Source organism: Taudactylus pleione, unplaced genomic scaffold, assembly GCF_031769625.1.
Source record: "Taudactylus pleione unplaced genomic scaffold, aTauple2 ptg000635l, whole genome shotgun sequence".
Classification (NCBI taxonomy): Eukaryota; Metazoa; Chordata; class Amphibia; order Anura; family Myobatrachidae; genus Taudactylus; species Taudactylus pleione.
This window is the reverse complement of record NW_028285037.1, coordinates 519484-538969: the sequence shown is the minus strand read 5'-3', so window position 1 is coordinate 538969 and position 19486 is coordinate 519484.

Genomic DNA, 19486 nt, shown 5'->3' with positions numbered 1-19486 from the left:
TCACTAAGCAATGGTTATTAGTGCACAGGAGCTCCCCATGCACAGTGTAAGAGATCAGTCACATGACAGATAATGCTATATATATATAATACATACTAGGGGTGAGCGGGTACGGATTTCTGAAATCCGAACACCCCCGAGCCCCCCCCCCGATCCGAGGCCATTCCCAATCAGGCTCGACTTTTCCCGCCTGACTCGGATCTGAAATCGAGGCAAAACGTCATCATCCCGCCATCCGGGTCTCGCGGGTTTTGGATTCTATATAAGCTACCCGCGTCGGTGCCATTTTCTCACTCGGCTGTGGACAGTGAAGAGGGAGGGTGGGAGTTAGGGCTGGCTGGGCTGTGTAGTGTTTTGCAGTGCAGTGTAGTGTTGTGCTGTGCTGTGCTGCGCTGTGCTGCTGTTGTCCATAGGGGCTGTGTCCACTCCTCCAAAGTCCATAGGGGCTGGCTGTGTTGTGCTGTTCTGCAGTTGTACATAGGGGCTGTGTTCACTCCTCCAAAGTCCATAGGGGCTGGCTGGACTGTGTTGTGCAGTAAGTTGTCCATAGGGGCTGTGTCCACTCCAAAGTCCTGTGCAGTGTCCCAGTCCTAAAGGAGTGCTGTAGTGTTGTCCAGGTGGTGCTCTGTCCATCAGGGGTGCTCCCCCCAAGTGCAAAAAAAATAAAAAAATGTCTGTGTTTGTGAATTGTGTGCGCAGTAGCCGCACGTGCATCAACAAAGTACTGCCAAGCATGCGCCTGTGTCATAAGTAAAGGACCGGCTGGCTTGACCATTAAAGGGTGCTGTAACCCCCAAAGTGCACTCCAAAAAAAATAAAATATATATTTTTTGTGTTTGTGAATTGTGTGCGCAGTAGCCGCACGTGCATCATCAAAGTAGCACGAAGCGTGCGCCTGTGTCATAGGTAAAGGGCCGGCTGGCTTGACCATTAAAGGGTGCTGTAACCCCCAAAGGGCATTCCAAACAAAATAAAAAAATATATTTTTTTGTGTTTGTGAATTGTGTGCGCAGTAGCCGCACGTGCATCAACAAAGTAGTGCCAAGCGTGCGCCTGTGTCATAAGAAAAGGGCCGGCTGGCTTGACCATTAAAGGGTGCTGTAACCCCCAAAGTGCACTCCAAACAAAATAAAAAAATATATTTTTTTGTGTTTGTGAATTGTGTGCGCAGTAGCCGCACGTGCATCAACAAGTAGTGCCAAGCATGCGCCTGTGTCATAAGTAAAGGACCGGCTGGCTTGACCATTAAAGGGTGCTGTAACCCCCAAAGTGCACTCCAAACAAAATAAAAAAATATATTTTTTTGTGTTTGTGAATTGTGTACGCAGTAGCCGCACGTGCATCAACAAAGTAGTGCCAAGCGTGCGCCTGTGTCATAAGTAAAGGGCCGGCTGGCTTGACCGTTAAAGGGTGCTGTAACCCCCAAAGTACACTCCAGTCCAAACCAAAAAAAAAAATATTTTCTGTGTTTGTGAATTGTGTGCGCAGTAGCCGCACGTGCATCAACAAAGTAGTGCCAAGCGTGCGCCTGTGTCATAAGTAAAGGGCCGGCTGGCTTGACCGTTAAAGGGTGCTGTAACCCCCAAAGTACACTCCAGTCCCAAAAAAAATTATTTTCTGTGTTTGTGAATTGTGTGCGCGGAAGCCGCACGTGCATCAACAAAGTAGTGCCAAGCGTGCGCCTGTGTCATAAGTAAAGGGCCAGCTGGCTTGACCGTTAAAGGGTGCTGTAACCCCCAAAGTACACTCCAAACAAAAAAAAATTATTTTCTGTGTTTGTGAATTGTGTGCGCAGTAGCCGCACGTGCATCAACAAAGTAGTGCCAAGCGTGCGCCTGTGTCATAAGTAAAGGGCCGGCTGGCTTGACCATTAAAGGGTGCTGTAACCACCAAAGTACACTCCAGTCCAAAACCAAAAAAAAAATTATTTTCTATGTTTGTGAATTGTGTGCGCAGTAGCCGCACGTGCATCAACAAAGTAGTGCCAAGCGTGCACCTGTGTCATAAGTAAAGGGCCGGCTGGCTTGACCGTTAAAGGGTGCTGTAACCCCCAAAGTACACTCCAAACCAAAAAAAAATATTTTCTGTGTTTGTGACTTGTGTGCACTGTGGCTGCACGTGCATCAACAATGGAGCAGCGCCAAGCGTGCGCCTGTGTCCCATAAGTAAAGAGCCGGCTGGCTCATTTCTTAAAGGGTGGTGTAACCCACAAAGTGCACTACTCTCCAGCAAAAATAAAAAAATATTTTCTGTGTTTGTGTGCGCTTTAGCCGCACGTATATATCAATATAACATAAATGGAGGACCAAACTTTCTCCGATAAAAATAAAATAGGGAAAGATCAAGAACCACTTCCTCCTAGTGCTATTGCTGCTGCTGGGAGTTGTTCATCATCCCAGAGAGGAAGTAGGAACATCACTACTTTTACTAAACAATTGACCCTCCAACAGTCCCTAGCGATGAGGATGAAGTACGACAGCAGTCATCCTGAAGCAAAACGTATAACTGAGGCCTTGACTGCTATGTTGGTGTTAGACGTGCGTCCGGTATCCGCCATTAGTGCAGTGGGATTTAGACAATTGATGGAGGTAGTGTGTCCACGGTTCCAAATCCCGTCTAGATTCCACCTGCATCCTCAAAGCAGCAGCGACAAGCGTGCGTCTGTCTGTTAAAGGGTGGTGACACCCTCAAAGTGTGCTCCACAAACAATAAAAATATTGTTCTTTTTTTTTCTGTCTTTGTGAATTGTGTGGGCTGTAGCCGCACTTGCATCCTCAAAGCAGCAGCGACAAGCGTGCGTCTGTCTGTTAAAGGGTGGTGTAACTCTCAAAGTGCTCCAAAAAATAAAAAACTATTTTTTTTATGTGTTTGTGACTTGTGTGCGATGTAGCCGCACTTGCATCCTCAAAGCAGCAGCGACAAGCGTGCGTCTGTCTGTTAAAGGGTGGTGACACCCTCAAAGTGTGCTACACAAACAATAAAAATATTCTTCTTATTTTTTCTGTCTTTGTGAATTGTGTGGGCTGTAGCCGCACTTGCATCCTCAAAGCAGCAGCGACAAGCGTGCGTCTGTCTGTTAAAGGGTGGTGTAACCCTCAAAGTGCTCCAAAAAATAAAAAACTCTTTTTTTAATGTGTTTGTGACTTGAGTGCGATGTAGCCGCACGTGCATCAACATAGTAGCAGCGCCAAGCGTGCGCCTGTGTCATAAGTCAAGGGCTGGTTTGGACATCTGGTCCAGACTGAAGGACGTGCCAACAATTTCTGACAAGTCTACTGTCACTGCATATGATACTGTCCTCAAAGCAGCAGCAACAAGCGTGCGTCTGTCTGTTAAAGGGTGGTGACACCCTCAAAGTGTGCTACACAAACAATAAAAATATTGTTCTTTTTTTTCTGTCTTTGTGAATTGTGTGGGCTGTAGCCACACTTGCATCCTCAAAGCAGCAGCAACAAGCGTGCGTCTGTCTGTTAAAGGGTGGTGTAACTCTCAAAGTGCTCCAAAAATAAAAAACAATTTTTTTCATGTGTTTGTGACTTGTGTGCGATGTAGCCGCACTTGCATCCTCAAAGCAGCAGCGACAAGCGTGCGTCTGTCTGTTAAAGGGTGGTGACACCCTCAAAGTGTGCTACACAAACAATAAAAATATTCTTCTTCTTTTTTCTGTCTTTGTGAATTGTGTGGGCTGTAGCTGCACCTGCATCCTTAAAGCAGCAGCGACAAGCATGCGTCTGTCTGTTAAAGGGTGGTGACACCCTCAAAGTGTGCTACACAAACAATTAAAATATTGTTCTTTTTTTTTCTGTCTTTGTGAATTGTGTGGGCTGTAGCTGCACCTGCATCCTTAAAGCAGCAGCGACAAGCATGCGTCTGTCTGTTAAAGGGTGGTGACACCCTCAAAGTGTGCTACACAAACAATAAAAATATTCTTCTTCTTTTTTCTGTCTTTGTGAATTGTGTGGGCTGTAGCCGCACTTGCATCCTCAAAGCAGCAGCGACAAGCATGCGTCTGTCTGTTAAAGGGTGGTGTAACCCTCAAAGTGCGCTCCACAAACAATAAAAATATTCTTTTTTTTTTTTCTGTCTTTGTGAATTGTGTGGGCTGTAGCTGCACTTGCATCCTCAAAGCAGCAGCGACAAGCGTGCGTCTGTCTGTTAAAGGATTACATCCGTGACAGCATCCAAGTAAGCATGTCAGACAGTCCGTACCTGTACTGGCAGGAAAAAGAAGCAATTTGGAGGTCCCTGTACAAACTGGCTCTATTTTACCTGAGTTGCCCCCCCTCCAGTGTGTACTCCGAAAGAGGGTTTAGTGCAGCCTGGAACCTTGTCAGCGAAAGGCATAGGAGGTTGCTTCCACAAAATGTGGAGAAGATGATGTTCATAAAATGAATTATCAACTCTTCCAGGGAGACCAGCCTCCAGAACGTACAGAGGGACCTGTGGTTGTGGATTCCAGCGGGGACGAATTAATACTCTGTGAGGATGAGGATGTACACAACACTGAAGAGGGTGAGGAATCGGTGGATGAGGAGGATGAGGACGACATCTTGCCTCCGTAGAGCCAGTTTGTGCAGGGACAGATTAATTGCCAGCTTGTTTTGTGGGGGCCCAAACGAACCAATCATTTCAGCCACAGTCGTGTGGCAGACCCTGGCACTGAAATGTTTGGTTTGTTAAAGTGTGCATGTCCTGTTTATACAACATAAGGGAAGGTGGGAGGGCCCAAGGACAATTCCATCTTGCTCCTCTTTTTTTTCTTTGCATTATGTACAGTTTGGGGCCTAGTTTTTCAAACTGCCATCCTGTCTGCCACTGTAGTGTCACTCCTAGATGGACCACGTGTTTGTGCCGCCCACTCGTATATCTCTTAGCATAGTCATCCAGCTACCTCGGTGCAACCATTTGGACATAAAAACACTATTGTGAGGTGTGAGGTGTTCAGAATACACTGGAAATGAGTGGAAATTAAGGTTATTGAGGTTAATAATAGCATAGGAGCAGAAAAACCCACAAATTCTGTGAGTTTAGCTGTTTTTATGCTTTTTTTCAAAAAAATACAGATCCAAAACACAAAACCCAGAACCCAAAACACGGAAGGGTGGTTTTGGCAAAACCAATCCAGATTCAAAACACGAAGAAAGATCCAGATCCAAAACCAAAACACAAAACACGAAAAGTGGCCGGTGCACACCCCTAATATATATATGTAAATTAGGGGTGAGCGGGTTCGGATTTCTGAAATCCGAACCCCCCCGAGCCCCCCCGATCCGAGTCCGATCCGAGTCAGGCTCGACTTTTCCCGCCTGACTCGGATCTGAAATCGAGGCAAAACGTCATCTTCCCGCCTTCTGAGTCTCAAGGGTTTTGGACCCTATATAAGGTTCCCGCGTCGGCGCCATTTTCTCACTTGGCTGTGGACAGTGAAGAGGGAGGGTGGGAGTTAGGGCTGGCTGGGCTGTGTAGTGTAGTGTAGTGTAGTGCAGAGTATTGTTGTGTTGTGCTGTGCTGTGCTGCGCTGTGCTACTGTTGTCCACTACTTCAAAGTCCATAGGGGCTGGCTGTGTTGTGCTGTGCTGCTGTTGTTAATAGGGGCTGTGTCCACTACTTCAAAGTCCATAGGGGCTGGCTGGACTGTGTTGTGCAGTCAGTTGTCCATAGGGGCTGTGTCCACTCCAAAGTCCTGTGCAGTGTCCCAGTCCTAAAGGGGTGCTGTAGTGTTGTCCAGGGGGTGCTCTGTCCATCAGGGGTGCTCCCCCCAAGAGCTAAAAAAATAATATTTTTTTTGCGTTTGTGAATTGTGTGCGCAGTAGCCGCACGTGCATCAACAAAGTAGTGCCAAGCGTGCGCCTGTGTCATAAGTAAAGGGCCGGCTGGCTTGACCGTTAAAGGGTGCTGTAACCCCCAAAGTACACTCCAGTCCAAACCAAAAAAAAAATTATTTTCTGTGTTTGTGAATTGTGTGCGCAGTAGCCGCATGTGCATCAACAAAGTAGTGCCAAGCGTGCGCCTGTGTCATAAGTAAAGGGCCGGCTGGCTAGACCATTAAAGGGTGCTGTAACCCCCAAAGTACACTCCAGTCCAAACCAAAAAAAAAAATATTTTCTGTGTTTGTGAATTGTGTGCGCAGTAGCCGCACGTGCATCAACAAAGTAGTGCCAAGCGTGCGCCTGTGTCATAAGTAAAGGGCCGGGTGGCTTGACCGTTAAAGGGTGCTGTAACCCCCAAAGTACACTCCAGTCCAAACCAAAAAAAAAATTATTTTCTGTGTTTGTGAATTGTGTGCGCAGTAGCCGCACGTGCATCAACAAAGTAGTGCCAAGCGTGCACCTGTGACATAAGTAAAGGGCCGGCTGGCTTGACCGTTAAAGGGTGCTGTAACCCCCAAAGTTCACTCCAAACCAAAAAAAAAATATTTTCTGTGTTTGTGACTTGTGTGCACTGTGGCTGCACGTGCATCAACAAAGGAGCAGCGCCAAGCGTGCGCCTGTGTCCCATAAGTAAAGAGCCGGCTGGCTCATTTCTTAAAGGGTGGTGTAACCCACAAAGTGCACTACTCTCCAGCAAAAATAAAAAAATATTTTCTGTGTTTGTGTGCGCTTTAGCCGCACGTATATATCAATATAACATAAATGGAGGACAAAACTTTCTCCGATAAAAATAAAATAGGGAAAGATCAAGAACCACTTCCTCCTAGTGCTATTGCTGCTGCTGGGAGTTGTTCATCATCCCAGAGAGGAAGTAGGAACATCACTACTTTTACTAAACAATTGACCCTCCAACAGTCCCTAGCGATGAGGATGAAGTACGACAGCAGTCATCCTGAAGCAAAACGTATAACTGAGGCCTTGACTGCTATGTTGGTGTTAGACGTGCGTCCGGTATCCGCCATTAGTGCAGTGGGATTTAGACAATTGATGGAGGTAGTGTGTCCACGGTTCCAAATCCCGTCTAGATTCCACCTGCATCCTCAAAGCAGCAGCGACAAGCGTGCGTCTGTCTGTTAAAGGGTGGTGACACCCTCAAAGTGTGCTCCACAAACAATAAAAATATTGTTCTTTTTTTTTCTGTCTTTGTGAATTGTGTGGGCTGTAGCCGCACTTGCATCCTCAAAGCAGCAGCGACAAGCGTGCGTCTGTCTGTTAAAGGGTGGTGTAACTCTCAAAGTGCTCCAAAAAATAAAAAACTATTTTTTTAATGTGTTTGTGACTTGTGTGCGATGTAGTCGCACTTGCATCCTCAAAGCAGCAGCGACAAGCGTGCGTCTGTCTGTTAAAGGGTGGTGACACCCTCAAAGTGTGCTACACAAACAATAAAAATATTCTTCTTCTTTTTTCTGTCTTTGTGAATTGTGTGGGCTGTAGCTGCACTTGCATCCTCAAAGCAGCAGCGACAAGCGTGCGTCTGTCTGTTAAAGGGTGGTGTAACCCTCAAAGTGCTCCAAAAAATAAAAAACTATTTTTTTAATGTGTTTGTGACTTGTGTGCGATGTAGCCGCACGTGCATCAACATAGTAGCAGCGCCAAGCGTGCGCCTGTGTCATAAGTCAAGGGCTGGTTTGGACATCTGGTCCAGACTGAAGGACGTGCCAACAATTTCTGACAAGTCTACTGTCACTGCATATGATACTGTCCTCAAAGCAGCAGCGACAAGCGTGCGTCTGTCTGTTAAAGGGTGGTGACACCCTCAAAGTGTGCTACACAAACAATAAAAATATTCTTCTTCTTTATTCTGTCTTTGTGAATTGTGTGGGCTGTAGCCGCACCTGCATCCTTAAAGCAGCAGCGACAAGCATGCGTCTGTCTGATAAAGGGTGGTGACACCCTCAAAGTGTGCTACACAAACAATTAAAATATTGTTCTTTTTTTTTTGGTCTTTGTGAAATGTGTGGGCTGTAGCTGCACCTGCATCCTCAAAGCAGCAGCGACAAGCATGCGTCTGTCTGTTAAAGGGTGGTGACACCCTCAAAGTGTGCTACACAAACAATAAAAATATTCTTCTTCTTTTTTCTGTCTTTGTGAATTGTGTGGGCTGTAGCCGCACTTGCATCCTCAAAGCAGCAGCGACAAGCATGCGTCTGTCTGTTAAAGGGTGGTGTAACCCTCAAAGTGCGCTCCACAAACAATAAAAATATTCTTTTTTTTTTTCTGTCTTTGTGAATTGTGTGGGCTGTAGCCGCACTTGCATCCTCAAAGCAGCAGCGACAAGTGTGCGTCTGTCTGTTAAAGGATTACATCCGTGACAGCATCCAAGTAAGCATGTCAGACAGTCCGTACCTGTACTGGCAGGAAAAAGAAGCAATTTGGAGGTCCCTGTACAAACTGGCTCTATTTTACCTGAGTTGCCCCCCCTCCAGTGTGTACTCCGAAAGAGGGTTTAGTGCAGCCGGGAACCTTGTCAGCGAAAGGCGTAGGAGGTTGCTTCCACAAAATGTGGAGAAGATGATGTTCATAAAATGAATTATCAACTCTTCCAGGGAGACCAGCCTCCAGAACGTACAGAGGGACCTGTGGTTGTGGATTCCAGCGGGGACGAATTAATACTCTGTGAGGATGAGGATGTACACAACACTGAAGAGGGTGAGGAATCGGTGGATGAGGAGGATGAGGACGACATCTTGCCTCCGTAGAGCCAGTTTGTGCAGGGACAGATTAATTGCCAGCTTGTTTTGTGGGGGCCCAAACGAACCAATCATTTCAGCCACAGTCGTGTGGCAGACCCTGGCGCTGAAATGTTTGGTTTGTTAAAGTGTGCATGTCCTGTTTATACAACATAAGGGAAGGTGGGAGGGCCCAAGGACAATTCCATCTTGCTCCTCTTTTTTTTCTTTGCATTATGTATAGTTTGGGGCCTAGTTTTTCAAACTGCCATCCTGTCTGCCACTGTAGTGTCACTCCTAGATGGACCACGTGTTTGTGCCGCCCACTCGTATATCTCTTAGCATAGTCATCCAGCTACCTCGGTGCAACCTTTTGGACATAAAAACACTATTGTGAGGTGTGAGGTGTTCAGAATACACTGGAAATGAGTGGAAATTAAGGTTATTGAGGTTAATAATAGCATAGGAGCAGAAAAACCCACAAATTCTGTGAGTTTAGCTGCTTTTATGCTTTTTTTCAAAAAAATACAGATCCAAAACACAAAACCCAGAACCCAAAACACGGAAGGGTGGTTTTGGCAAAACCAATCCAGATTCAAAACACGAAGAAAGATCCAGATCCAAAACCAAAACACAAAACACGAAAAGTGGCCGGTGCACACCCCTAATATATATATGTAAATTAGGGGTGAGCGGGTTCGGATTTCTGAAATCCGAACCCCCCCGAGCCCCCCCGATCTGAGTCCGATCTGAGTCAGGCTCGACTTTTCCCGCCTGACTCGGATCTGAAATCGAGGCAAAACGTCATCTTCCCGCCTTCTGAGTCTCGAGGGTTTTGGATCCTATATAAGGTTCCCGCGTCGGCGCCATTTTCTCACTTGGCTGTGGACAGTGAAGAGGGAGGGTGGGAGTTAGGGCTGGCTGGGCTGTGTAGTGTAGTGTAGTGTAGTGCAGAGTAGTGTTGTGTTGTGCTGTGCTGTGCTGTGCTGTGCTGCGCTGTGCTACTGTTGTCCACTACTTCAAAGTCCATAGGGGCTGGCTGTGTTGTGCTGTGCTGCTGTTGTTAACAGGGGCTGTGTCCACTACTTCAAAGTCCATAGGGGCTGGCTGGACTGTGTTGTGCAGTCAGTTGTCCATAGGGGCTGTGTCCACTCCAAAGTCCTGTGCAGTGTCCCAGTCCTAAAGGGGTGCTGTAGTGTTGTCCAGGGGGTGCTCTGTCCATCAGGGGTGCTCCCCCCAAGTGCTAAAAAAATAATATTTTTTTTGTGTTTGTGAATTGTGTGCGCAGTAGCCGCACGTGCATCAACAAAGTAGTGCCAAGCATGCGCCTGTGTCATAAGTAAAGGGCCGGCTGGCTTGACCGTTAAAGGGTGCTGTAAACCCCAAAGTACACTCCAGTCCAAACCAAAAAAAAAATTATTTTCTGTGTTTGTGAATTGTGTGCGCAGTAGCCGCACGTGCATCAACAAAGTAGTGCCAAGCGTGCGCCTGAGTCATAAGTAAAGGGCCGGCTGGCTTGACCATTAAAGGGTGCTGTAACCCCCAAAGTACACTCCAGTCCAAACCAAAAAAAAAATATTTTCTGTGTTTGTGAATTGTGTGCACAGTAGCCGCACGTGCATCAACAAAGTAGTGCCAAGCATGCACCTGTGTCATAAGTAAAGGGCCAGCTGGCTTGACCGTTAAAGGGTGCTGTAACCCCAAAAGTACACTCCAAACCAAAAAAAAAAATGTTTTCTAAGTTTGTGACTTGTGTGCACTGTGGCTGCATGTGCATCAACAAAGGAGCAGCGCCAAGCGTGCGCCTGTGTCCCATAAGTAAAGAGCCGGCTGGCTCATTTCTTAAAGGGTGGTGTAACCCACAAAGTGCACTACTCTCCAGCAAAAATAAAAAAATATTTTCTGTGTTTGTGTGCGCTTTAGCCGCACGTATATATCAATATAACATAAATGGAGGACCAAACTTTCTCTGATAAAAATAAAATAGGGAAAGACCAAGAACCACTTCCTCCTAGTGCTATTGCTGCTGCTGGGAGTTGTTCATCATCCCAGAGAGGAAGTAGGAACATCACTACTTTTACTAAACAATTGACCCTCCAACAGTCCCTAGCGATGAGGATGAAGTACGACAGCAGTCATCCTGAAGCAAAACGTATAACTGAGGCCTTGACTGCTATGTTGGTGTTAGACGTGCGTCCGGTATCCGTCATTAGTGCAGTGGGATTTAGACAATTGATGGAGGTAGTGTGTACCCGGTTCCAAATCCCGTCTAGATTCCACCTGCATCCTCAAAGCAGCAGCGACAAGCGTGCGTCTGTCTGTTAAAGGGTGGTGACACCCTCAAAGTGTGCTACACAAACAATAAAAATATTGTTCTTTTTTTTTCTGTCTTTGTGAATTGTGTGGGCTGTAGCCGCACTTGCATCCTCAAAGCAGCAGCGACAAGCGTGCATCTGTCTGTTAAAGGGTGGTGTAACTCTCAAAGTGCTCCAAAAAATAAAAAACTATTTTTTTTATGTGTTTGTGACTTGTGTGCGATGTAGCCGCACTTGCATCCTCAAAGCAGCAGCGACAAGCGTGCGTCTGTCTGTTAAAGGGTGGCGACACCCTCAAAGTGTGCTACACAAACAATAAAAATATTCTTCTTTTTTCTGTCTTTGTGAATTGTGTGGGCTGTAGCCGCACTTGCATCCTCAAAGCAGCAGCGACAAGCGTGCGTCTGTCTGTTAAAGGGTGGTGTAACCCTCAAAGTGCTCCAAAAAATAAAAAACTATTTTTTTAATGTGTTTGTGACTTGTGTGCGATGTAGCTGCATGTGCATCAACATAGTAGCAGCGCCAAGCGTGCGCCTGTGTCATAAGTCAAGGGCTGGTTTGGACATCTGGTCCAGACTGAAGGACGTGCCAACAATTTCTGACAAGTCTACTGTCACTGCATATGATACTGTCCTCAAAGCAGCAGCGACAAGCATGCGTCTGTCTGTTAAAGGGTGGTGACACCCTCAAAGTGTGCTACACAAAGAATAAAAATATTGTTCTTTTTTTTCTGTCTTTGTGAATTGTGTGGGCTGTAGCCGCACTTGCATCCTCAAAGCAGCAGCGACAAGCGTGCGTCTGTCTGTTAAAGGGTGGTGTAACTCTCAAAGTGCTCCAAAAATAAAAAACAATTTTTTTCATGTGTTTGTGACTTGTGTGCGATGTAGCCGCACTTGCATCCTCAAAGCAGCAGCGACAAGCGTGCGTCTGTCTGTTAAAGGGTGGTGACACCCTCAAAGTGTGCTACACAAACAATAAAAATATTCTTCTTCTTTTTTCTGTCTTTGTGAATTGTGTGGGCTGTAGCCGCACCTGCATCCTTAAAGCAGCAGCGACAAGCATGCGTCTGTCTGTTAAAGGGTGGTGACACCCTCAAAGTGTGCTACACAAACAATTAAAATATTGATCTTTTTTTTTCGGTCTTTGTGAAATGTGTGGGCTGTAGCTGCACCTGCATCCTTAAAGCAGCAGCGACAAGCGTGCGTCTGTCTGTTAAAGGGTGGTGACACCCTCAAAGTGTGCTACACAAACAATAAAAATATTCTTCTTCTTTTTTCTGTCTTTGTGAATTGTGTGGGCTGTAGCCGCACCTGCATCCTTAAAGCAGCAGCGACAAGCCTGCGTCTGTCTGTTAAAGGGTTGTGACACCCTCAAAGTGTGCTACACAAACAATTAAAATATTGTTCTTTTTTTTTCGGTCTTTGTGAAATGTGTGGGCTGTAGCTGCACCTGCATCCTTAAAGCAGCAGCGACAAGCATGCGTCTGTCTGTTAAAGGGTGGTGACACCCTCAAAGTGTGCTACACAAACAATAAAAATCTTCTTCTTCTTTTTTCTGTCTTTGTGAATTGTGTGGGCTGTAGCCGCACTTGCATCCTCAAAGCAGCAGCGACAAGCATGCGTCTGTCTGTTAAAGGGTGGTGTAACCCTCAAAGTGCGCTCCACAAACAATAAAAATATTCTTTTTTTTTTTCTGTCTTTGTGAATTGTGTGGGCTGTAGCCGCACTTGCATCCTCAAAGCAGCAGCGACAAGTGTGCGTCTGTCTGCTAAAGGATTACATCCGTGACAGCATCCAAGTAAGCATGTCAGACAGTCCGTACCTGTACTGGCAGGAAAAAGAAGCAATTTCGAGGTCCCTGTACAAACTGGCTCTATTTTACCTGAGTTGCCCCCCCTCCAGTGTGTACTCCGAAAGAGGGTTTAGTGCAGCCGGGAACCTTGTCAGCGAAAGGCGTAGGAGGTTGCTTCCACAAAATGTGGAGAAGATGATGTTCATAAAATGAATTATCAACTCTTCCAGGGAGACCAGCCTCCAGAACGTACAGAGGGACCTGTGGTTGTGGATTCCAGCGGGGACGAATTAATACTCTGTGAGGATGAGGATGTACACAACACTGAAGAGGGTGAGGAATCGGTGGATGAGGAGGATGAGGACGACATCTTGCCTCCGTAGAGCCAGTTTGTGCAGGGACAGATTAATTGCCAGCTTGTTTTGTGGGGGCCCAAACGAACCAATCATTTCAGCCACAGTCGTGTGGCAGACCCTGGCGCTGAAATGTTTGGTTTGTTAAAGTGTGCATGTCCTGTTTATACAACATAAGGGTGGGTGGGAGGGCCCAAGGACAATTCCATCTTGCTCCTCTTTTTTTTCTTTGCATTATGTATAGTTTGGGGCCTAGTTTTTCAAACTGCCATCCTGTCTGCCACTGTAGTGTCACTCCTAGATGGACCACGTGTTTGTGCCGCCCACTCGTATATCTCTTAGCATAGTCATCCAGCTACCTCGGTGCAACCATTTGGACATAAAAACACTATTGTGAGGTGTGAGGTGTTCAGAATACACTGGAAATGAGTGGAAATTAAGGTTATTGAGGTTAATAATAGCATAGGAGCAGAAAAACCCACAAATTCTGTGAGTTTAGCTGTTTTTATGCTTTTTTTCAAAAAAATACAGATCCAAAACACAAAACCCAGAACCCAAAACACGGAAGGGTGGTTTTGGCAAAACCAATCCAGATTCAAAACACGAAAAAAGATCCAGATCCAAAACCAAAACACAAAACACGAAAAGTGGCCGGTGCACACCCCTAATATATATATGTAAATTAGGGGTGAGCGGGTTCGGATTTCTGAAATCCGAGCCCCCCCGATCCGAGTCCGATCCGAGTTAGGCTCGACTTTTCCCGCATGACTCGGATCTGAAATCGAGGCAAAACGTCATCTTCCCGCCTTCTGAGTCTCGAGGGTTTTGGATCCTATATAAGGTTCCCGCGTCGGCGCCATTTTCTCACTTGGCTGTGGACAGTGAAGAGGGAGGGTGGGAGTTAGGGCTGGCTGGGCTGTGTAGTGTAGTGTAGTGTAGTGTAGTGCAGAGTAGTGTTGTGTTGTGCTGTGCTGTGCTGTGCTGCGCTGTGCTACTGTTGTCCACTACTTCAAAGTCCATAGGGGCTGGCTGTGTTGTGCTGTGCTGCTGTTGTTAATAGGGGCTGTGTCCACTACTTCAAAGTCCATAGGGGCTGGCTGGACTGTGTTGTGCAGTCAGTTGTCCATAGGGGCTGTGTCCACTCCAAAGTCCTGTGCAGTGTCCCAGTCCTAAAGGGGTGCTGTAGTGTTGTCCAGGGGGTGCTCTGTCCATCAGGGGTGCTCCCCCCAAGTGCTAAAAAATAATATTTTTTTTGTGTTTGTGAATTGTGTGCGCAGTAGCCGCACGTGCATCAACAAAGTAGTGCCAAGCGTGCGCTTGTGTCATAAGTAAAGGGCCGGCTGGCTTGACCATTAAAGGGTGCTGTAACCCCCAAAGTACACTCCAGTCCAAACCAAAAAAAAAATTATTTTCTGTGTTTGTGAATTGTGTGCGCAGTAGCCGCACGTGCATCAACAAAGTAGTGCCAAGCGTGCGCCTGAGTCATAAGTAAAGGGCCAGCTGGCTTGACCGTTAAAGGGTGCTGTAACCCCCAAAGTACACTCCAGTCCAAACCAAAAAAAAATTATTTTCTGTGTTTGTGAATTGTGTGCGCAGTAGCCGCACGTGCATCAACAAAGTAGTGCCAAGCGTGCACCTGTGTCATAAGTAAAGGGCCGGCTGGCTTGACCGTTAAAGGGTGCTGTAACCCCCAAAGTACACTCCAAACCAAAAAAAAATATATTTTCTGTGTTTGTGACTTGTGTGCACTGTGGCTGCATGTGCATCAACAAAGGAGCAGCGCCAAGCGTGCGCCTGTGTCCCATAAGTAAAGAGACGGCTGGCTCATTTCTTAAAGGGTGGTGTAACCCACAAAGTGCACTACTCTCCAGCAAAAATAAAAAAATATTTTCTGTGTTTGTGTGCGCTTTAGCCGCTCGTATATATCAATATAACATAAATGGAGGACCAAACTTTCTCTGATAAAAATAAAATAGGGAAAGACCAAGAACCACTTCCTCCTAGTGCTATTGCTGCTGCTGGGAGTTGTTCATCATCCCAGAGAGGAAGTAGGAACATCACTACTTTTACTAAACAATTGACCCTCCAACAGTCCCTAGCGATGAGGATGAAGTACGACAGCAGTCATCCTGAAGCAAAACGTATAACTGAGGCCTTGACTGCTATGTTGGTGTTAGACGTGCGTCCGGTATCCGCCATTAGTGCAGTAGGATTTAGACAATTGATGGAGGTAGTGTGTACCCGGTTCCAAATCCCGTCTAGATTCCACCTGCATCCTCAAAGCAGCAGCGACAAGTGTGCGTCTGTCTGTTAAAGGGTGGTGACACCCTCAAAGTGTGCTACACAAACAATAAAAATATTGTTCTTTTTTTTTCTGTCTTTGTGAATTGTGTGGGCTGTAGCCGCACTTGCATCCTCAAAGCAGCAGCGACAAGCGTGCGTCTGTCTGTTAAAGGGTGGTGTAACTCTCAAAGTGCTCCAAAAAATAAAAAACTATTTTTTTTATGTGTTTGTGACTTGTGTGCGATGTAGCCGCACTTGCATCCTCAAAGCAGCAGCGACAAGCGTGCGTCTGTCTGTTAAAGGGTGGCGACACCCTCAAAGTGTGCTACACAAACAATAAAAATATTCTTCTTCTTTTTTCTGTCTTTGTGAATTGTGTGGGCTGTAGCCGCACTTGCATCCTCAAAGCAGCAGCGACAAGCGTGTGTCTGTCTGTTAAAGGGTGGTGTAACCCTCAAAGTGCTCGAAAAAATAAAAAACTATTTTTTTAATGTTTTTGTGACTTGTGTGCGATGTAGCCGCACGTGCATCAACATAGTAGCAGCGCCAAGCGTGCGCCTGTGTCATAAGTCAAGGGCTGGTTTGGACATCTGGTCCAGACTGAAGGACGTGCCAACAATTTCTGACAAGTCTACTGTCACTGCATATGATACTGTCCTCAAAGCAGCAGCGACAAGCATGCGTCTGTCTGTTAAAGGGTGGTGACACCCTCAAAGTGTGCTACACAAAGAATAAAAATATTGTTCTTTTTTTTCTGTCTTTGTGAATTGTGTGGGCTGTAGCCGCACTTGCATCCTCAAAGCAGCAGCGACAAGCGTGCGTCTGTCTGTTAAAGGGTGGTGTAACTCTCAAAGTGCTGAAAAAATAAAAAACAATTTTTTTCATGTGTTTGTGACTTGTGTGCGATGTAGCCGCACTTGCATCCTCAAAGCAGCAGCGACAAGCGTGCGTCTGTCTGTTAAAGGGTGGTGACACCCTCAAAGTGTGCTACACAAACAATAAAAATATTCTTCTTCTTTTTTCTGTCTTTGTGAATTGTGTGGGCTGTAGCCGCACCTGCATCCTTAAAGCAGCAGCGACAAGCATGCGTCTGTCTGTTAAAGGGTGGTGACACCCTCAAAGTGTGCTACACAAACAATTAAAATATTGATTTTTTTTTTTCGGTCTTTGTGAAATGTGTGGGCTGTAGCTGCACCTGCATCCTTAAAGCAGCAGCGACAAGCATGCGTCTGTCTGTTAAAGGGTGGTGACACCCTCAAAGTGTGCTACACAAACAATAAAAATATTCGTCTTCTTTTTTCTGTCTTTGTGAATTGTGTGGGCTGTAGCCGCACCTGCATCCTTAAAGCAGCAGCGACAAGCCTGCGTCTGTCTTTTAAAGGGTGGTGACACCCTCAAAGTGCGCTCCACAAACAATTAAAATATTGTTCTTTTTTTTTCGGTCTTTGTGAAATGTGTGGGCTGTAGCTGCACCTGCATCCTTAAAGCAGCAGCAACAAGCGTGCGTCTGTCTGTTAAAGGGTGGTGACACCCTCAAAGTGTGCTACACAAACAATAAAAATATTCTTCTTCTTTTTTCTGTCTTTGTGAATTGTGTGGGCTGTAGCCGCACCTGCATCCTTAAAGCAGCAGCGACAAGCCTGCGTCTGTCTGTTAAAGGGTGGTGACACCCTCAAAGTGTGCTACACAAACAATTAAAATATTGTTCTTTTTTTTTCGGTCTTTGTGAAATGTGTGGGCTGTAGCTGCACCTGCATCCTTAAAGCAGCAGCGACAAGCATGCGTCTGTCTGTTAAAGGGTGGTGACACCCTCAAAGTGTGCTACACAAACAATAAAAATATTCTTCTTCTTTTTTCTGTCTTTGTGAATTGTGTGGGCTGTAGCCGCACTTGCATCCTCAAAGCAGCAGCAACAAGCATGCGTCTGTCTGTTAAAGGGTGGTGTAACCCTCAAAGTGCGCTCCACAAACAATAAAAATATTCTTTTTTTTTTTCTGTCTTTGTGAATTGTGTGGGCTGTAGCCGCACTTGCATCCTCAAAGCAGCAGCGACAAGCGTGCGTCTGTCTGTTAAAGGATTACATCCGTGACAGCATCCAAGTAAGCATGTCAGACAGTCCGTACCTGTACTGGCAGGAAAAAGAAGCAATTTGGAGGTCCCTGTACAAACTGGCTCTATTTTACCTGAGTTGCCCCCCCTCCAGTGTGTACTCCGAAAGAGGGTTTAGTGCAGCCGGGAACCTTGTCAGCGAAAGGCGTAGGAGGTTGCTTCCACAAAATGTGGAGAAGATGATGTTCATAAAATGAATTATCAACTCTTCCAGGGAGACCAGCCTCCAGAACGTACAGAGGGACCTGTGGTTGTGGATTCCAGCGGGGACGAATTAATACTCTGTGAGGATGAGGATGTACACAACACTGAAGAGGGTGAGGAATCGGTGGATGAGGAGGATGAGGACGACATCTTGCCTCCGTAGAGCCAGTTTGTGCAGGGACAGATTAATTGCCAGCTTGTTTTGTGGGGGCCCAAACGAACCAATCATTTCAGCCACAGTCGTGTGGCAGACCCTGGCGCTGAAATGTTTGGTTTGTTAAAGTGTGCATGTCCTGTTTATACAACATAAGGGTGGGTGGGAGGGCCCAAGGACAATTCCATCTTGCTCCTCTTTTTTTTCTTTGCATTATGTATAGTTTGGGGCCTAGTTTTTCAAACTGCCATCCTGTCTGCCACTGTAGTGTCACTCCTAGATGGACCACGTGTTTGTGCTGCCCACTCGTATATCTCTTAGCATAGTCATCCAGCTACCTCGGTGCAACCATTTGGACATAAAAACACTATTGTGAGGTGTGAGGTGTTCAGAATACACTGGAAATGAGTGGAAATTAAGGTTATTGAGGTTAATAATAGCATAGGAGCAGAAAAACCCACAAATTCTGTGAGTTTAGCTGTTTTTATGCTTTTTTTCAAAAAAATACAGATCCAAAACACAAAACCCAGAACCCAAAACACGGAAGGGTGGTTTTGGCAAAACCAATCCAGATTCAAAACACGAAGAAAGATCCAGATCCAAAACCAAAACACAAAACACGAAAAGTGGCCGGTGCACACCCCTAATATATATATGTAAATTAGGGGTGAGCGGGTTCGGATTTCTGAAATCCGAACCCCCCCGAGCCCCCCCGATCCGAGTCCGATCCGAGTTAGGCTCGACTTTTCCCGCATGACTCGGATCTGAAATCGAGGCAAAACGTCATCTTCCCGCCTTCTGAGTCTCGAGGGTTTTGGATCCTATATAAGGTTCCCGCGTCGGCGCCATTTTCTCACTTGGCTGTGGACAGTGAAGAGGGAGGGTGGGAGTTAGGGCTGGCTGGGCTGTGTAGTGTAGTGTAGTGTAGTGCAGAGTAGTGTTGTGTTGTGCTGTGCTGTGCTGCGCTGTGCTACTGTTGTCCACTACTTCAAAGTCCATAGGGGCTGGCTGGACTGTGTTGTGCAGTCAGTTGTCCATAGGGGCTGTGTCCACTCCAAAGTCCTGTGCAGTGTCCCAGTCCTAAAGGGGTGCTGTAGTGTTGTCCAGGGGGTGCTCTGTCCATCAGGAGTGCTCCCCCCAAGAGCTAAAAAAATAATATTTTTTTTGTGTTTGTGAATTGTGTGCGCAGTAGCCGCACGTGCATCAACAAAGTAGTGCCAAGCGTGCGCCTGTGTCATAAGTAAAGGGCCGGCTGGCTTGACAGTTAAAGGGTGCTGTAACCCCCAAAGTACACTCCAGTCCAAACCAAAAAAAAAATTATTTTCTGTGTTTGTGAATTGTGTGCGCAGTAGCCGCACGTGCATCAACAAAGTAGTGCCAAGCGTGCGCCTGTGTCATAAGTAAAGGGCCGGCTGGCTTGACCATTAAAGGGTGCTGTAACCCCCAAAGTACACTCCAAACCCAAAAAAAATAATTTTCTCTGTTTGTGAATTGTGTGCGCAGTAGCCGCATGCGCATCAACAAAGTAGTGCCAAGCGTGCGCCTGTGTCATAAGTAAAGGGCCGGCTGGCTTGACTGTTAAAGGGTGCTGTAACCCCCAAAGTACACTCCAGTCCAAACCAAAAAAAAAATTATTTTCTGTTTGTGAATTGTGTGCGCAGTAGCCGCACATGCATCA